Genomic DNA, 18,450 nt, shown 5'->3' on the forward strand with positions numbered 1-18,450 from the left:
GGGAATACTACTCAGCCAGGAAAAGGGAGAGTCACTGATAAACACAGTAACCTGGGTCTCCTGAGACTCACAGTGGGTCAAAAATGCTCAAACTCCACAAGGTCGGAGAGGGCGCTTCTGCCCATCTGCCTTCCTGACGTGCGGAAAGGATGGAAGCAGAGAGACCGGAGGCTGCAGGAGCTCGGGCAGGCGAAAGGGTGCGCACAAGGGAACACAGCCACCCTGTGCCAGTGGAAACGCATGGTGCCATGACAGAGCTGGCTCTCACCCACCAGGGTTAGCGTGCCATCTCCAGGGCCTGCCAGGTGCCACTAGTGGAAACTGAGGAAGGGCTGCGTGAGAATTCCGTGTCCTTTCTGGCAGCTGTGAGTCCCGCTGTGCGTCGGACAGAAGGGTGACCACCTACAGGACCGTGCCTGTCATGTGACTGGGGTACCTGCGGGCAGAGTTCCAGGTCCCTTTGTCACCCTCTACCTCCACTCTCCTCAAGGCATGCCCACAACCTGTGGGTTGGTGGGCTGTGGACGTGGTGTCCACAGACGTAGCTCTGCACTGCGTCCTGCTTGTCGCCAGCCTTGACCTTGCAGAATGCCAGGCTCTCTGTGCGTGGACTTGTATGACCGGTGGCCATCTAGACCTTGTAAGCATTCTAGGCTGGAAGGGAATGGACAAGCCAGGTGACACTGGGGCAGGTGTGCCCGGAACACTGGAGTCCACACATAACTCCCTCCTGCGTCGGGCCATGCCCTTCCACACTCACACCCCACCACGGGCGCTCCCATCCCATGCCCTGACACATCACCTGATGCTTCCTGTCTGTTTTCACAGCTGAGTCCAGAGTCCCTGCCTCACACAATAGGGCTGCACCAAGCCTAGCAGAGAGTTCTAGAAGCCCCCAAGTCTGGGACCACCCAGGCCTCAGGACATCCTGGAACCTGGTCAGACACCAAGCAGTTCCTTGTAAATGGAAAACTACTGTGCCAGTTAACAGATGAGTCAAGGGACATTCGCATTGCTGGTCAAGCATTATTTAAATACTGGACTTATCTACAAGGAAGTTTCTGGAAGAGACGGGGAGGAAGACAGGTCTCCCCTGTATAAATGGCTGTCCCAGCCTACCAAGACCTAGAGAGAGCAGAAGATTCCTTCCTCACAGAGATGTGAGGCAGCCCCTGCCAGGACACCTCCCCCACAGCTTCCAGGTCTGAGTGAGTCCTTCCTCCCACTGAGTTCTTGTTTAGGGTTTTACCACAGCACCTCATGACAGCACACACCCGGAATCTCCACTGCGCTACCCACAGGGCGCAGCAACACTGGACCCCTCACCCCAGGGCACACAGCAGAGAGACACTTTTCCTGTCTGGGATTTGACCTAATACTCACTTGACCTTGACTCCATCCCCTCAGCACCTTCCTACATGGATTTTTGATAAGAACACTCTCAAACCACTACTGATTCCTGGGAGTCCTGAGTGAGGGGTTACAGGACCCCCAGTCACAACTATAAAATGTATGATACAGGTGGGGAGGAAGAAAATGTCAGAAAAGGATGATAGTGCTTAAGGCCAGGGCTGAGAAGGCTGAGGACAAGGAGGAGGAGGAGGAGGAGGAGGAGGAGGAGGAGAAGAGGGGGAGGGAGAAGGGGGGAGGGGCAAGAGGAGCCAAGAGATTGAGGAAGGGTAGGAAGGTGAAGCAGGAACCGACCAGCTGCCCCACACCTCCTCCCTGAGAGCATTGCTCGCCATTGCTGTCCTTGCCCATGTGTCTCCCAGCTCAGTGCTGGGCACAGAACACTGCTGCCTTGGTTTCTGAGACAGTTTCTCATGTAGTCCCGGCTGGCCTTGAACTCACTCTGTAGACAAGGACAACTATGAACGTCCTCCTGACTCCACCTCCCCAGAGGGTGGGGAAGGTGCAGGGATCCTGACAGGCATCACCACACCCAGTTAATGGAGTACCGGGGATTGAACCCAGGGCTTCGCAAATCCTAGGCAAGTTGACCTAGATCCAGTGACTGTTTTCCTAAAGCCTGGACACTTGGTGAGAGGCGTGCATGCGGAGTGAGTCCTCGCCCCAGAAGGCTGTGGGTCACCTGGGCTTGTTTCCAGGCTCTGTGCCATCCTTGTTTCGGAATCCTACAAACATTGCTTTCCTCACTGCCCCGAGCCTCAGTTTCCCCACTTTGAAATAAGAAGGGTCACACTCTCTAGCCAGAGCTCACCTTGGGCTCTTTCTTGCATATAATCCTGTTCAAACTGTTCTCTTAAGCAGGGCCACCAGAGCACAGGACTCCTGGGACCTTGTTCTCCACTCACAGGCACATCTGGTGATTTGTTGGAGTGAGTGTGACACCCTCAGCCTCAGCTCAGGATGTCTCAGAAGTGCCCAAGACAAATGCAGCCTGAAGGGAGGTGACCATAACAAGGGCTACCTGTCAGATTCTGGGTATGGTAGCCATGGGGGGAATCCTGGGGTCCACTCATTCCCAAATATCACTTACCATGGCTAAGAGTGACTCTCACCAGGCATAGGCTTAATTGACACTGCATGCATGCATGGATGGATAGGTGGATGCACGCATGGATGGATAGGTGGGTACATGCATGCATGGATAGGTGGGTGCATGCATGGATGGATAGGTGGGTGGATGCATGGATGGATAGGTGGGTGCATGCATGCATGGATAGGTGGGTGGATGCATGGATGGATAGGTGGGTGCATGCATGGATGGATAGGGGGGTGGATGCATGGATGGATAGGTGCATGCACGCATGGATGGATAGGTAGGTGCATGCATGGATGGATAGGTGGGTACATGCATGCATAGATAGGTAGATGCATGCATGGATGGATAGGTAGGTGCATGCATGCATGGGTAAGTGGATGCATGCATGGGATGGATGAATACATGCACACACGCACAGATGGAAGGACAGATGGATGGATGGATGGATGGATAGGTGAGTGGGTGGGTGCATGAATGGGTGGATAGATGGATGGGTAGATGCGTGGATGCAAGGACAGATAGACAATGCATGCACTGTATAGAGGCATGGATGGTCAAGCAGATGGTTGGATGGACATGTGCATGCATGTATATGCATAAATAGTTGGGTGTATGACTAGATTCTTGGTTGGACAGATGCGTGAGCAGGTGGTTGGGTGGGGGAATGGACACATAACTGGTTGTTGGGTTGGGTAGATGCATGGATGGATGGACGTATTATGGTGTGGTGCTCAATTCCATTGTTGAGTTAATTGGATTGGCCATTTTTAGGGCATTAGAGAAGCACACCCCATATGTAGCTGTAAGAATACTTCCAGATAAATTAACAGAGGAAAGACACATGCCCTGAGTAGGCCATGATGTCCCACTGGTGGGGCCTCCACGCTGACGGGAGAGATGAGGGAGAGCTAAACACCTCTACGTGGCTCCTCATCCACTGAGTCTGACATCAGAAACCCCCAGAGCTGCCTCTGGCTTTCACACCTCAGATCTCCTGGCTCACCTTGGTTTCCAGAATCCCTTGCCCTGTGAAACCTGCCCATCTGGGAGGTAAAGCAAGCGGGCGGAACATGCACCTCCTCTCAGAGGGCTGTGGCAGAGCCCACATCAGCCCCGCGCCCCGTCGAGACCCCACAGCACACACAGGACGGCTCAGAAAATCTGTAGGCTCCAGGACAAACATCAAAGCCCGCAGCGCCCCGACCCTGAGGAGAGCAAGGTTGTGGAAGCAGAAACTGGAGCCGTACATCTGCTTCTCCAGCCACCGTGCCCACCAGCAGGGCTTGGGCTCCCTGGGGTTCTAGGAACTTCCCACAACTTCATGACTCAGGAAAGCATTGGCATAAGTGGGAGGCTTCAGTGGTAGCCAGCTCCTGGCATCCTTGACTGAGGAGGGGACAACGGCCACACCAGAGGCCTTTTCAGCACGTGAGAATGAAGGAGAGATAAACCTGTTTTTGTTATGACCCCAAGTGTGGGATGGGGAACAGTCTTGTGATAGAACAGGTGAGGTTAAAACCACCTTGTGTGGGAGCTTGATTGTTGCCAGCTGAAAAGATCCGGTGAGCAGACTCTGGGAGGAGATATATAAATGAGCCCAGAACTGGAGGCGGGGCCATTTGGAGACTTGCGATAGTTTTGGCTGTTCATTGCTCCACTTCCAAGACACTCCTAGAGAGAACTGCTCTAGGGAAGGCTTTGGGGCTCCGGGCTCCTGCTGAGGCTCTGGGTTCTGGTTACTCCAGGTTCCAGCAGGAGAAATCCTGCTAATTATGCCAGGAAAATCATTCCTCAGAACTGATATCCTTACGGTTTTGTTATTGTGTTCTTTAATCCTCTTTTCCTATTGTTTAGGTTAGCTGGGTTATAAGCGACATACACTCGGTTAATAAGCTCGTAATAAAATATATCCATTAAGAAAATTGAGCCTACAAGAGAAATTCAGCCCTCCATCCATGCAAGCCCCATGAGCACTGGAGAGAACCATTCTCCAAGCACCTGGGACGCTGCTGGGGGGATTTTTCCCATTCACAACCATTCCATCCCAAACTCCACACGGTACCCACGGACAACCCCATCCAGCCCTCTCAGAATAATGCCACAGAAAGCCCCTTCTCCAGTGTCCTCCAGCAGGGCCCCAGGATACAGCTCTCAGGATAACAGGATGATCCCTGAGTGTGAACAGCAGTAGGGAGAGAGGGTGAAGAGCCCAGAGGAGAATCTCTCGCTGTCAACTGGTGGTCTATTTCTCTGATACCATTTGCTTGTATACAGATAAGGAGTTATCTTAAATGGCCATGTCTTTCTCAATTTGTCCTTAACAGTCAATCCCATTTTCCTCCTATGATACTATCTAGGCAGGATGAGAAATGCATTCAGTAATCCCCTGGGATCTTCATATATCAATATCAAATGGTCTGAAATTGACCTGGTTTTAAAAAAAAAAAACACACAGTCCTCCAGCCAGCAAGCGGCGGGGAAATCAGAAGGGAGCAAATTTTTGGTGCTCACCGCGCTTGGCGGAGGTTGGGGGCTCCCAGCACCAGAGCCTGTGTTTTCTTGGGCCTGGAAGAGAACAAAGCATCCTCTGGAGAGTTCTTCTGGATGAGGCCAATGGTGAGGTCTGGGCACCGCAGGGGAAGCTCTGAGGTCCAGGGGCAGAGCTTAGACCTGGAGACATCCTTCATAGGACACCCCGGTCACCCCGTCACCGTGCCCATCCTTCCAGACCTTTCCGCCAGCTTGGCTGGTAGTGACTTAGACCGGAGCCCTGCCCACCAGCAGCCATGGAGCTCGATGGGGCGGCAGTTTCTTCCTGCTTCCATTCCAAAGCCTCCAGGACTTACTCCACTCGCAGTCAGGACGGAAGCAGCAACCAAAATCTTCTTTATTTCACTCGATTTCATCCCCGGGGAGAACCTTCATTTGAGACGATGAAATTAACTCCTGGGGTGCTAGACGAACTTCCCAAAGCTGTGCATGGTAGAGCTGGGGGAAGGGGAGGGGGAACATCAAGCTCCAAACCCAGAAAAATCTGTTCTTGGCCACTGCGGTCTAACTAAGCGAACACTTGGTCTGATGGTTCAGGCAGGAGGTGGGAGAAGGGAGAAGGGCAGAGGTAGGGAAGGGAAGAAATGAGGGGGAAGTGGAGGAGGGGCTGGGGGGGGAGACTGGGATCCTGAAGTCAGACCCAAGCACCCTGCATACCTTGGGGACAGAGAGAGGAAGGTGAAGTCCCATGAGGGGGCAGTCAGGACTGAGCCAGCCAGGCTGAGAAGCAAGAGCCATGGCTCCTCGCTCCTGTCCCATCCTACTAGGTGGGATCACACAGGTGGGGAGGATGTGGGGCCCCCTCTAGAGAGGAGGCAGCCCAGGAGCCAGGAACAGAGTACAGAGGAGTTTAATCCAGAACATGGCTGCTCTGGCAAGGGATCACACCGGGGGGGGGGGGGGGGGGCGGGGCTAGAGAGATGGCTCAGAGGTTAAGAGCACTGTCTGCTCTTCCAGAGGTCCTGAGTTCAATTCCCAGCAACCACATGCTAGCTCACAACCATCTACAATGTGATCTTCTTCTGTCATGCAGGTTGAGCACTCATACACATAAAATAAATATTTTAGAGAGAGAGAGAGAGAGAGAGAGAGAGAGAGAGAGAGAGAGAGAGAGAGAGATAGATCACGTCCAAACACCTTCTAGGTCTGTGTGATCCGGCTGGAATGCAGACATGCCTTTAATCCCAGGAGACAGAGGCAGGCAGATCTCTGAGTTCAAGGCCAGCCTGGTATAGAGCAACTTTCAAGTAAAGAAAAGCTTAAGATTTTTAGGTGGTGGTACATGCCTTTAATCCCAGCACTCAAGAGACAGAGCCAGGTGGATCTCTGAGCTCTAGTCAGTTCTGTTGAAAGTGAGGTGAGACACAGTGCAATGGAGTGGAGTCTGTGGCAGTGCAGTTGGTAGAGTTCAGAGGCTGTATTTCCCGGGACAACTTTACAGAGGCAGGCTGAAGAGAGAACAAACCAAACACAGGTAAAGACAGAACAAGCCAGAGACTGAGAAGGAGCCAGAAGATTAGAACAGATTGCTGGAGGTTGTTTGAAGCCAAGCAGAGCTATTCATTGAGAAACTGAGAGAAGCCAGATTGAATCAGTCAGCTTGGAGAGGGGTTTTGGGCCAGAACTGCTGAGTTAAACCAGCCAGCCGGAGTTCAGAAAGAGCTAGAAAAGGTGAGATTAATCAGCAGTAAGTCTCACAGGCTGAAATCATCCTAAACCTAGGTTAGATTGTATGGATGATGGAAGCTTCCAGGACTAGGCCAATGTTAGCAGACAGAGACAGTAAACCTCAAAGACAACAATTAAATCAGGAAAATAAAAGTTACTTTTATAATCAAGCCTCCTCTCCCCACCACAAAAAAAAGGGGGGGGGGGGGAGGAAGACATCTCTGTCTCCAAGATGACGCCCAGAAACGTGACACAGGCTGAGGACAAGCTCCACCAGCGTCCTTGAGGATGTGCAGCGGTTCCCTCTTCAATTCTCACATGTTGGGACCCAGAAAACAAAGAACAAGAGTGACCCTGGGTGGTTAGAAGTGCAGTGCAGCTCCCAGGCCGGTCAGCTGCTCACGGAGCAAGGCCCGTCCCCATTCCAGAAGGATGGCCACAGGTCAGGGGTGGCAGGTGGTTCCTTGGTTGGTCGGTTCCCAGTGCTTGGGATGTAACTGCCTCATGGATAGATGGACAGACAGGAAGACCAGGTGGATGCATCTCATCCCTCAGGAAAGCACGGCTCATCTCTCCCACCCGGGTTCTCACCCTGGAGCTGCTCAGCTCCTTCCAGAGAAATCACTGTGTCTCCCAGTTCTCACAGCTCTCCAGTGTGGGAGGAGCTAGGACCAGGAGTCCACCAACAGAAAGGCTGTGAAACCGAGAGAGGATCAAAGTGAGTCTCACCCTGAATTCCTGGTGGGGGCAGAATAAAAAAAAAAATAGGTCCCAAAGACAGCTTGTGCAGGCCAGGCTGGGGGCAGGGCATGGCTCTTTTCAGGCGAGCACTGTCAGAACCAAGCAGAACATTCACTGGATACCAGGGTGAGAGGCCTGTCAGCGTCTTCCAGGGACCACAGCAGCCCACCTGACCAGAGACTTCGCCCCACAGGAGAGAGTTAAGGAGTCCTTCAAACTGCCCAAGGCCAACCTGGAAGTTGAACGCAGAAGCCAGGCACTCTTTACTCACCGTGCTGCATACTCAAGGCTGTACTAGGTGGGGGCACGGGTACAAGCAGAGCCTCCACCATCCAGACAAGCAGGCGCTGGGTACAGGTCTGTGAACAGATGTGTGCACTGTGGTGTGAGCAGATGTGCACGGGGAGGGAAGTGCGGGAACCGAGGCTGGAGATGCGTGCAAGGCTTCCTGGAGTTGTCACGATGTAAGGCTCGAGCGGCAGTAGTAATGGCTGTGTTTACCAGAAGGTTCCCAGGAAATGGGTGAACTGACCCCCAAACAATGTTTTCCAGGGTAGTCAAGTTCTGGCCAAACAACATACAGCACAGTGCTCCGCCTCTCACCAGGCGCACTCCAGCTGCACTGGCTCTCCTCTCACAGCATGAATGCTCTTGGATCTAACTGCCCTAGGACCTTCCTGTGTGCTGTCCTCCCTGCCCAGAAAAGCATCCCCCACCTCTCATGTGATCAGCTTCCTCTCTCTGAGAAACGCTTTCCCTGCTCATCCCTATGGGGCAAAACAGTCACCTCCCAGTTCTTCAAGCTTATGTCCTAGGAGAAAGGTAAGGTTTTAGCCTGTGCACACATCTGTGTCTTGGCTTGTCTGACCCATCTGTCTCTTAACGTTGTGGGGTGCTGAGGGGAAAGGATGAGAACCACCTGCTACAGTAACTGCTTGGCCTCGGTACCCAGCACACAGTAGGTACACAATATAGAGCTAGATGGTTGGGTGGATGGATGGATGGATGGGTGGATGGATGGATGGGTGGATGGATGGGTGGATGGATGGATGGATGATGGATGGATGGGTGGATGGATGGATGGGTGGATGGGTGGATGGGTGGATGGATGGGTGGATGGATGGATGGGAGGATGGATGGATGGATGGGTGGATGGATGGGTGGATGGATGGATCGATGGATGGATGGATGGATGGATGGATGGATGGATAGATGGATGAATAGATGGATGGGTGGATGGATGGATGGATAGATGGATAGATGGATGGGTGGATGGATGGATGGATGGATGGATAGATGGATAGATGGATGGGTGGATGGATAGATGGATAGATGGATGGATGGATAGATGGATGGATGGATGGATGGATGGATGGATAGATGGATGGATGGGTGGATGGATGGATGGATGGGTGGATGGATGGATGGGTGGATGGGTGGATGGATGGGTGGATGGATGGGTGGATGGATGGATGGATGGGTGGATGGATGGATGGATAGATGGATGGGTGGATGGATAGATGGATGGATAGATGGATAGATGGATGGATGGATGGGTGGATGGATGGGTGGATGGGTGGATGGATGGATGGGTGGATGGATGGATGGATGGGTGGATGGATGGATGGGTGGATGGGTGGATGGATGGGTGGATGGGTGGATGGGTGGATGGATGGATGGGTGGATGGATGGATGGATGGGTGGATGGATGGATGGGTGGATGGGTGGATGGATGGGTGGATGGATGGGTGGATGGATGGATGGATGGGTGGATGGATGGATGGGTGGATGGGTGGATGGATGGGTGGATGGATGGATGGATGGGTGGATGGATGGATGGGTGGATGGGTGGATGGATGGGTGGATGGATGGATGGATGGATGGATGGATGATGATGGATGGGTGGATGGATGATGGATGGATGGATGGGTGCATGAATGAGTGGACAGATGAACACGTATGTAGGCAGGTGAACACGTGGGTGGATGACTACTACACCAGGAAGACCACTTGTGGTCAGAGGACTTGGACACTGAACTTTGCTGTGTGGTTGTGAGAAACCATGTCTGGTCACATGGGGTAGGATATACAGGTCATGACTATCATCCCCTGGTCTGTGACGGAGGGAGCTGCAGCTGGCTTCCCAGAGATGCATTCCTGCTGAAACTGAACGTGATTTGACGTCTACTGGACTGAGAGAACAGCACCCATAGGGTGGGCTCTTCCGTGTGGGGTGTTTTACCAAGAGTGCCTTGCAGCAGTACCTCTGTGATGGGAAGGTACACGTTTAAAATTAAGATAGCAGGGGCTGGAGACGTGGCTCAGTGTCTGAAAGCACTTGCTACTCTACTGGGCTCCAGGGGAACCAGGCAAAATGCCCATACACAAAATAAAAACAAATAAATCTAAAACACCGCTGATCCCTTAGGCCTCATCCCTCTAAGCTGGAACCTTTAAAGTCTCCAGAATATGTGTCTGCATTCTTACCTGCATTCCCACAGGCTTGAGCCCCAACCCCTGTCTCTTTTGGTTAGTCGAGAACCAGGAATCAAACTGAGCCAAACAGCAAGCCACCGACAAGCTGCCCATACCTCAGCCCTCAGCCCAAACTCGCTCTTGGTCCCTGAGATGTGGATCAGCCCAGCGCAGCCCTTCCTCTGAGACCCAGAAGATCTCTCTATCCACAGTTCCAAAGAACTTGGGCTGACCCCATCCCTACAGACTGGCTGAGTCATGGTGACCCTGTTCTTCATGGGCGCTGAGTCAGGGCCAGAAACCTGTAAACTTGGTCCCAGCATCACTCATGGGAGGTGGAAGGTACAGACACATGTTTTGTTTTGTGGGGTTGTTTTTTTTTTGTTGTTGTTGCTGTTTTTGTTTTTGAGAGAGAGAGAGAGAAAGAGACTGACTTGGTCCCTGCAGCCATCTGATGCTATGTGATGGAGACAGTCTTCCAACTGCCGAGAAAACCACAACGCCGTCACAGCCACACACCTTCATCTTTGCTGGATGCTCCAGCTTTCATCCCATGGAGAGCCTGGGAGCTCGCGGCTCTAGCTCTCCAGTGTCCCGGAGTAGAGACTCTGAGTGACTGGGTTCATCAGCAGCTAGGGCAGAAGGAGGAAGAATCTGGAGCCTTGTGGGAAGCCAGTGGGGCAAGTTGAGGTTCAGAGGATCCATTTCCACCTCTGCAGAACAGGGTCCACCCTGACCCCCTCTTGCCCTGGAGCCATGCCCAGTAGCCCTCCTCTGGCTCTCCCCAGGCTCCCGGGATGTCCCATGAGGAAGAACCGATGCCTGTCTGACACAGAGTAACACTGGACGGACACGTGATACACTCGATTTGCGCAGCCGGACATCAGATTAACCGTCGCAGCCTCTGTCTCCCTCTCCAGTGCGGCTGCAGCCACCTCAGGACCCGCTGGAGACAGAGAGACAGAGGCCTCCATCTGCAGAAACCACTCAAGCCAATGCCTACTTATCACTGCTTTGCGGTTATGAGTCTCAAGTCTTGGGGCTGTTTGTTTCACAGTTACAGACAGCTGACACACAGAGAGAAACGGATAGAAACACACCAAAAAAGACGATAATCAGTCAGTCCTCGGTATTTACTGCTCCTAGGTGCCAGCCAGACCCTGCTCGTGGTTGCTGTTCATTCCCTGGGTACACACCAACACGAAGCTGCTTTAACAGAAGGGCAAAGTGAGCTCAGAGACAGGAAGTGACTGGCCTAAGGGCACACAGCCTGAGTGAGGGACCGACCGTTGGCAGCTCTGTCAGGCTCTGAATTGCTTCACACCCTGCATTCCAGACATGAATATGGACCCCCTCCCATCCCTACCCCACCCCCACCCTATCATATAGTTACCTTCTAATGGGGTGTTTTTCCCAATAGGAAAGACGTCGGCAATCCTCCAGGGTAAGTCAGCTGAGACCTCAGCATCCCCGAATTCTTGGATGGCATCAGAGAACCACAAGCAAGAGAAAGAAAGAAAAAAAAAAAATCCCAGACCCTGGAGGGAACTCCGGAGCCCAGCAGGGACAGCTGGGCTGCTGTCTGCCTGCCGGAGCCGCAGGGGTTAAAGAGAAAGGCTGGCTTGAAGAAATTCTCTGAGCTGGCGTTAGAGCGGGGAGGAGAAGGCAAAATGCTTGTAAATTCCACCGGGGGAATTGGGCCCCGAATCGGCTCACCTTTCGTGGACACCCCCGCCGCCCCCGCCCCGCCTGAGAGGACAGCTGACCTTTGGAGGGAAATAATGAAAAGAAGAAATTCCTTGGAGAAAATAATGTGTCCGGGCCTCAGTAATGAGATCGGCTCCTTTCATGTTACCATGGCGACGGCAGTCATCTTATAATACAAACCCATGAATGGTCGGGGCGGGCAGCCTCACAGCCGAGGGGCCAGGGAGGGGGTTAGCCTCTTGCAGGCTGGGGTCAGGGGCCACCGGGCCTCATTTCCCCGAGAAGCAGCCTGGCTCCGGGGTCTCCAGAGCTGGGGGCCTGGGCCCGGCTGGCAGCTTGCACCATAGCCCTGGGTTCACGGGAACTTTGCAGCCTGCTGTTGGCAGCACCTTCCCGTGGCTAAGTGGCAGTGACCGCGACCGCGACAGACAGGCAACGCTGGGGTTGTTCTGCAGTTGCCTCACAAAGGAGGGATGGGGTCTCTGCTGTCAGATCGGGAAACTGAGGCACAGGCGGCAAAATGGCCCCCTTCTGGTACAGTTCTTAGGTCACAGCTATGTGAGACCCAGGCCCAGAACCTCTCCAGGCAACAGGAAGGCCGGAGGGAAAGAGGTTAGGAGCTCCTCTCAGACTGGCAAGACCTGTAGAGGACCACCTGTGTGTGAAACCGCTTTGTGCTGGGCTAGCCTGGTGGCAGATCGCCGCGGGGGGGTGGGGGGCGGGGGGGGCAGAGCAGAGGGGCATCCCAGTGGAGGTTGAGCTTTTCGTGCAATCGTGAAAACCCACAGGGCCCAACACAATAGAGCAAGGGTTTGCCAGCCCAAGGCGCCTGCCCAGTCATGGGAGGCGGAGACAGGAGGGTCGCTAGAAGTTCTCTGGCCAGCTCGCCTGGAGACCACACAGCACATAAGAGACATGGATCAATAATCCCAGCACTCGGGAGGCAGAGGTAGGCGGATCGCTGTGAGTTCGAGGCCAGCCTGGTCTACAAAGTGAGTCCAGGACAGCCAAGGCTACACAGAGAAACCCTGTCTCGAAAAACCAAAAAAAAGAAAAGAAAGAAAAAGAAAAAAAAAGAGAGAGACATGGATCAAATAAGGTGAAAGGTGAGGGCAGACACCTAAGGCTGCCCACTGACCTCCACACATATCAGCACAGGCGTACATACATGAATACACATGCATACATACACACATGCATACATACATACATACACACATGCACACACATATGTACACACATGAGCACACACATCACATGCATACACGTACATACAGAATTGTTTACAGTGTGTGCATGTGTGCACACGTATGTAACAGCAGGAAGGAGGGGGTGCACAGGGAATGTCTCTGTTAGAACTAAACCAATCTACCCCACTAAGGTGCCCACACACCCCATACGCTGCCCTGGACTCTGCATGGGGCAGTGCCCTTCCTGCAGGGTTGAAGATGGGTAACTGTAGTTCAAGGGCACGGCAGGAGACTGGGCGTCCTCCAATGGGCTTTGACAGAGACCGGGAAGATGAGAGCAGAGATCACAGGACAGGCAGGCGAGGCAGGAGGAGCTCAGGAGAAAGGCCTGGTAAAGAGTGGGAATAGAAAAGTGGATGCAACAAGGAGGTGGGGGGAGGGGCGCCTGCTGAGAGAAGAAGGCAGCAGGTGAGTTAAAAAAGGTGGCCCAAGGCTTCAGAGCCGCACACCTTGCCTCGTGACCTTGGGAGGATGCAGTCCCACGTGGCTTCCCGAGAGGTCCTGGGAGCAAAAGAGGGTGGGGATGCCCCTCGAAGAGTGAAAATGCAGCCCCCACCTCTGAGGGCCATTGTGGCCCTCTGTCTCCCCCTAACCCTTGGAAGCCCCTGGCCGTGGGAACCAGGCCTGTTCCCGCAGAGACCCCCAGGCAGAGATGTAGTGATGACATCGCTTAAAATAACAGCGTGGGTGAGCTTTTTATAGGTCTTTGTCTGACAGGACAAGTTATAGGGATTTCTGACTGCAGAAAAATTCAGATAGGCCAGTAGACGCATGCCTGCAAAGGCGCTGGGCGTGGCGCACATCTTGCAGACTAGGTTGTCGGCAGCTCGCTCGCCTCAACTTCCTCTTGCTTTTTGGGAAGGGGCCTCTGTGGCTCGGTGCTACCTGGACCACCAACCCATGTGGTCCCTCACTGAAGTCTCACAGGCCATCTGTCATCTCAAGGTGAGGAAACAGAGCCTGGGAGAGATCAGACATTGAGGTCAAGATAACCCAGTTTAGCTGGGCTGTGGTGGCGCACGCCTTTAATCCCAGCACTCAGGAGGCAGAGGCAGGGGGTCTCTGTGAGTTCGAGGCCAGCCTGGTCTACAAAGTGAGTCTAGGACAGCCAAGGCTACACAGAGAGAGAACCTGTCTGAAAAAACAAACAAACAAACAATAAAAGATCACCAGGCTTATGAAACACCCACCACCTGCCTCACTGGGAGCCTGGTCTCCTAAGCCTACAAGCCATTCCCGAGGCTCTGGTGTCTGTGCCCTTGACCTACAGCTTTAGAAATCTCAAGCAAGTGAGACAGTTGGACCCAGGGCGAGAAAAGAGTAAGTGTTGAGGCGGGGACTTTGGAAGAAGGAGGAGGAGAGGGTGGGGAAGGAGGGGGGTGAGGGAGGAGGAGGAAGAGGAGGAGGAGGAGGAGGAGGAGAAGTCAGTCCAGAGCAGCTAACAAGATGACAGCAGGTGTCTCTCTATCCCCTTGTGTGTCTGCTGCAGTAGATGGAGTTGCTTCACTGCGTGAGGAGCCAACCCAGCCCTAGCCTAGGTGTTCGCCATGACCTTGGGCTCCATGCCCCGTGGGCACTCGGGGGAACAGTCAGTCAGTTTCCTTTGATTCTAAGCACCATGGTGCCATGCCCACCTGGTGAGGCTGGCCCTGTCGCCAGACGCACAGACAGGGAAGCCCAGGGTCCAAAATGCAAAAGCCAGTCTCCAGTCTGACACAGCTTGCTCACACTCTACTGCAAGGACAGCCTGGTGACCCTGTGACCTCATCGGTGATAGTCCTCTCAACCTGGGGCTGGATGGTGTTGCACGGACGTCTAAGGGCTGTCTCAGCCCTCCCAGCCTTCCTGTTCCTGAGGAGCCTGTGGTGCTGAGAACATCTGGCCAGTTGGCCATAGCTGTAGCCAACATCTGGAAAGAGGAACGAGAGAAGGGAGAGAGGGCGAGAGGGGGAAACTGGGCCTCCCGGAGTCTGATGGACAGGACCCTGGACCTGCTCCAGATGGCCAGGTGAAAGCTGTAACTTCAGGTCCTGAAAGTGTGTGTTTGCGCATGCAGGTATACATGGTGTGTGTTTGTGCGCACATGTGCCCACACAGGAGTGCCTAGACATTTGTGCATGCGTGTGTGCTGGGCCCAGCGTGTGTGTCTCCATGTGCATTCTGTCATTGAGGAAGGGTGTGCTCACATATATGGCGTGTGTACAAATGTTCCTGTCTTCGTGGACAACTGCCTCTGTCTAGCTCTGCGGACCTGGATGAGCAGGAAAGGACGGCGGTGAAGCACCTTCCTAACCGTGTGACCCCGGGGCCAGGTCACACAACTCTGACGTGTTTCCTGCTGTGGCTCTGCTGGGGCAGTCAGGGGTACCAGCCAACCAAAGCCAAGCGGCTGGTCCTCATGCTCAGGCGCCTCTGCTGCTTGCCGTACAGGCCAGAGGCCCGTCTGCACCCCCTCCCCGCCCGCCCCCCACCCTGGGACAGCCTGCAGCAGGAATGTGGGATTCTATCTTCTCACAGACAGCATCAGCCACTCAGGGCCCTTTCTCTCTGGCTTGCAGCCAGGTTTAAGAGTTTTACAAAAATTCCCAAGACCTTTAGCCGCCTCGCCTTGAGAAGACTGGGCTGTCGGGTCGCAGAGAGTGAATGGCTGACTGCTGAAGGCAGGAAGCAAGCTCCTGTCTCAGCCCAGGGAGGTGCAGACCGGGGGCACAGAGGGGTACAGGACATTTCCCTCGGAGCCAAAACTGCTGCGTTTCATCGAGAGCCATGCAGGCACTTCTGCCCTAGGAACCAGAAGAAACAGTGAATGGGTAGTCGGTACTGAGATGGGGAGGGAACCAGAGCCACCGATGGGACTGTGTCCTCTACACTATGGCCCAGGAAGCTGTGTCCCTCCTACCACATCCAGAGCTTACTCAGGTTCAGACCCCAGTCCTGTCCTGTGCTCGCCGGGTACCCTCAGGAGCCTCCTAGCTTTTGTCTCTCTGAGCCTCAGGCCCCTCAACTTTAACAGGGGAATTACCATCACTGAAGAGCTGCCCCTGGGGACACATGGGACTGTGTCTGTGAGCTTGTCCCAGGCTCCTTCCACAACCAGGCAGGGCCAGACTTGTTGGAGGGACAAGGACACCCCCCAGATCCCAGAGTGAAGCTTCCAGACAGCTCAGCCTTCTCTGAGCTGCTCTCGCTTGGCCCCACGGCAGGAGCTGTGTCTCCTGTGTGGCTTCAGACAAGCCAGCAAACATCTCTGGACCCGGTCACTGCAGAAGACAGCTCAACTGGACCTTTTGTCACTGGGCCAAAATACCTAAAGTGAACAACTTCGAGATTCTGTTGGCTCAGGTTTCAGTTCAAAGCAGTTATGAAGAAGATGGGGGGGGAGATGGGGAGAGGAGAGGGGAGGGAAAGGGAGAGGGGGAGAAGGAAAGGGAGAGGGAGAGAGAGGGGGAGGAATAAGGAGAGGGAGAGGGAGAGAGAGGGGAGACAGGGAAGGGAGGGAGAGGGAGAGGGGTGCAGGTTTAGTTGGGGTGAGAATGGCAGCCTCTCTCCTTTTGGTTCTTTTATTCCAGATAAGGCCAGTAGACTATGGCGCCACGCACAGTCGGGACTGGTCCCTCTTCCCTTCTCTGGACCTGTCTGGACACACCCTCACCAGGACACTTAACTACTTGTCTGAGAACAGAATTCTGCACTGTCCTGGTCTGTTGTCTGTCACCACAACAAGATACCCAAGACTGGGCTGCTTGCTTGGCTCGTGGCTCTTGTTCCTGGTCTTGTATGCCACTACCCATCATGGGTCCCCACTCTCAGGACCCCTTTGACACCACCTCACCCCCCAAAGGCCCCACTGCAGACACCATCAGCATATGAATTAAGTGGTTAGGACTCTAACCCAAACCACATTCAGTTATAGCAAGGGCTTTTAATCCTGGGCTTGGGGGGGGGGGGAGGTGGGAGGGGTAGGGGCGGGGCAGGGGGGGGGAGCTTGGAAACGCAGCACACAACAGCAGCCCAACCAAACATGTTCTGAAGATTCTCAAGGGTGGCTTCCACCTTACAAACATCACTGTTGCTTCTAACCTGGGGGTCGGGTCCTGCCCTTGAGGCTGAGGCTGGATGTTGGGGTGTCAGGGTCCTGTTGCTAAAGCTGGGGTCTTTTCATTTTGTTAGTGAACTCGTACCACTTTAGGTTTTAAAAAAAAAAATGACACCGGGACGACCACGGCCAGGGCATCTCCTGACCCGAGGGTCAAAGTTAGGATCAAGCTGCGTAAGCCCTCTGCCTCAGTCTCCCCACTTCGGAGGAAATGGACATGATGAAGCCCTTCACCTGCCATGGGCAGGATACATGCGAGCAAGGCTTGAGAGGCCCCGGGGAGCTGGAGTTTCCCCAGGGTTAAGGCCCAGCGGCTGCAATAGGCCATCGCTGAGCACACCGCTTGGGAAGCCATGCTTATGAGGATCGTGGCATGGAAACGGCTGTGCCCACCTAGCCATGGGTATGCATCTGAGCCACAAGCATGCACACCAGAGAAAACACAGGATAGCGTTCAGGAAGGGCCCTAGGGGTTTCCAGCTTCCCAGTTTGCAGGCTTGGGGGTGTGGAGAAAGAAGACACCACCCCCACCGAGTGACTGAAGCCTGAGCGTGGGACCTCATTGCACCCTCTCTGCCTGTAACACGTTGCCTGCACAGGCCGACAAGAACCTAGCAGTGGAGGAATGAAGCTCACTGTGGGACCCCAAGTCCTTGGACCTCAGCCCCCATGGCTCCACTGCCTGTGCCTGGGGACACAGGAACAGCAGAAGGGAAGAGATCAGACAGTGCCAGCCCCATAGCACCACCTCCCTCACGTGTGACGACAGTGTGAACGCAGAGATGGCACAACAGCTGGGCCCTGCTCCCATCCAGATGTGGGAAACACAGTTTCTCCCAAAATACCTTGGCTGTGAAGTCAGCGCCCCTCTTGTTATAAACAAAGAGGCTGCTCGTGTCTCCGCCTGACTGTCGCTGAGCTCCTGGAGCCTCAGCCTCAGCCCCTTCCCCTGTTCCCTCATCCTCTCCTAGGAAGGAAGAGAGTGTGAAACACAACTTGTGTTTTTCCACAAGGTTCTGGCGCTCCAGATGGGGCAGGGGCAGGCCCCTGCCAACTCCTGAGATTACCTCTCTGCCCCTCTCCCTGCCTTTTCCTAGCTCTGCCCCTACCTCCCAGGCACATTGTGAGGTGCTCAGCTAGGTGTGGCTGTCTGGTTCCACCTGTGAGTTCACTCCACCGGAGTCACAAGGAAACAGGAAACAAGGAGTTGTCTCGGACCGCAGGCTTGGCCCAAGCCCAGCTTTGCTTGGGAAACTGAAGCTAGGGTTAAGAAGCATGCGACCTACCTGAAGCTCGTGGCAGGTTGGTACCGTGTGCATCCCGCCTGCCTATGCAGGTCTCTGCGACCTGCTCTGGCCCATTGAGGAGCAACTGTGGACTCCGGGTCCTGTGGGGCCCAGGAGGAGGCAAAGTTCCACCAGGGCCTCAGCTATATGACTTTTGTGTCAGAAACAAGG

At 54.2% G+C, this 18,450-nt stretch overlaps 1 long non-coding RNA gene across 4 annotated transcripts in view; it reads right to left on the bottom strand.

The window, feature by feature from the left end:
• Window positions 1-347: 347 nt before the first annotated feature.
• The window catches only part of LOC311585655, a 62,266-nt gene continuing 44,163 nt past the window's right edge, over window positions 348-18,450 (bottom strand). Inside the window, exons 1-6 of one of the 4 annotated variants that reach the window (XR_014775292.1) lie at window positions 11,334-11,799; window positions 11,041-11,146; window positions 10,460-10,572; window positions 7,737-7,824; window positions 6,343-7,418; window positions 348-654 (exon numbers count right to left, since the gene is read on the bottom strand). This is a non-coding gene — a long non-coding RNA (uncharacterized lncRNA). Of the gene's footprint in view, window positions 655-6,237; window positions 7,419-7,736; window positions 7,825-10,459; window positions 10,573-11,040; window positions 11,150-11,333; window positions 11,804-18,450 lie in introns of those variants that run through there. The other 3 variants (XR_014775293.1, XR_014775295.1, XR_014775294.1) reach the window with 3 other exon arrangements.

Source organism: Acomys minous (assembly GCF_964271855.1).
Source record: "Acomys minous genome assembly, chromosome: 16".
Lineage (NCBI taxonomy): Eukaryota > Metazoa > Chordata > Mammalia > Rodentia > Muridae > Acomys > Acomys minous.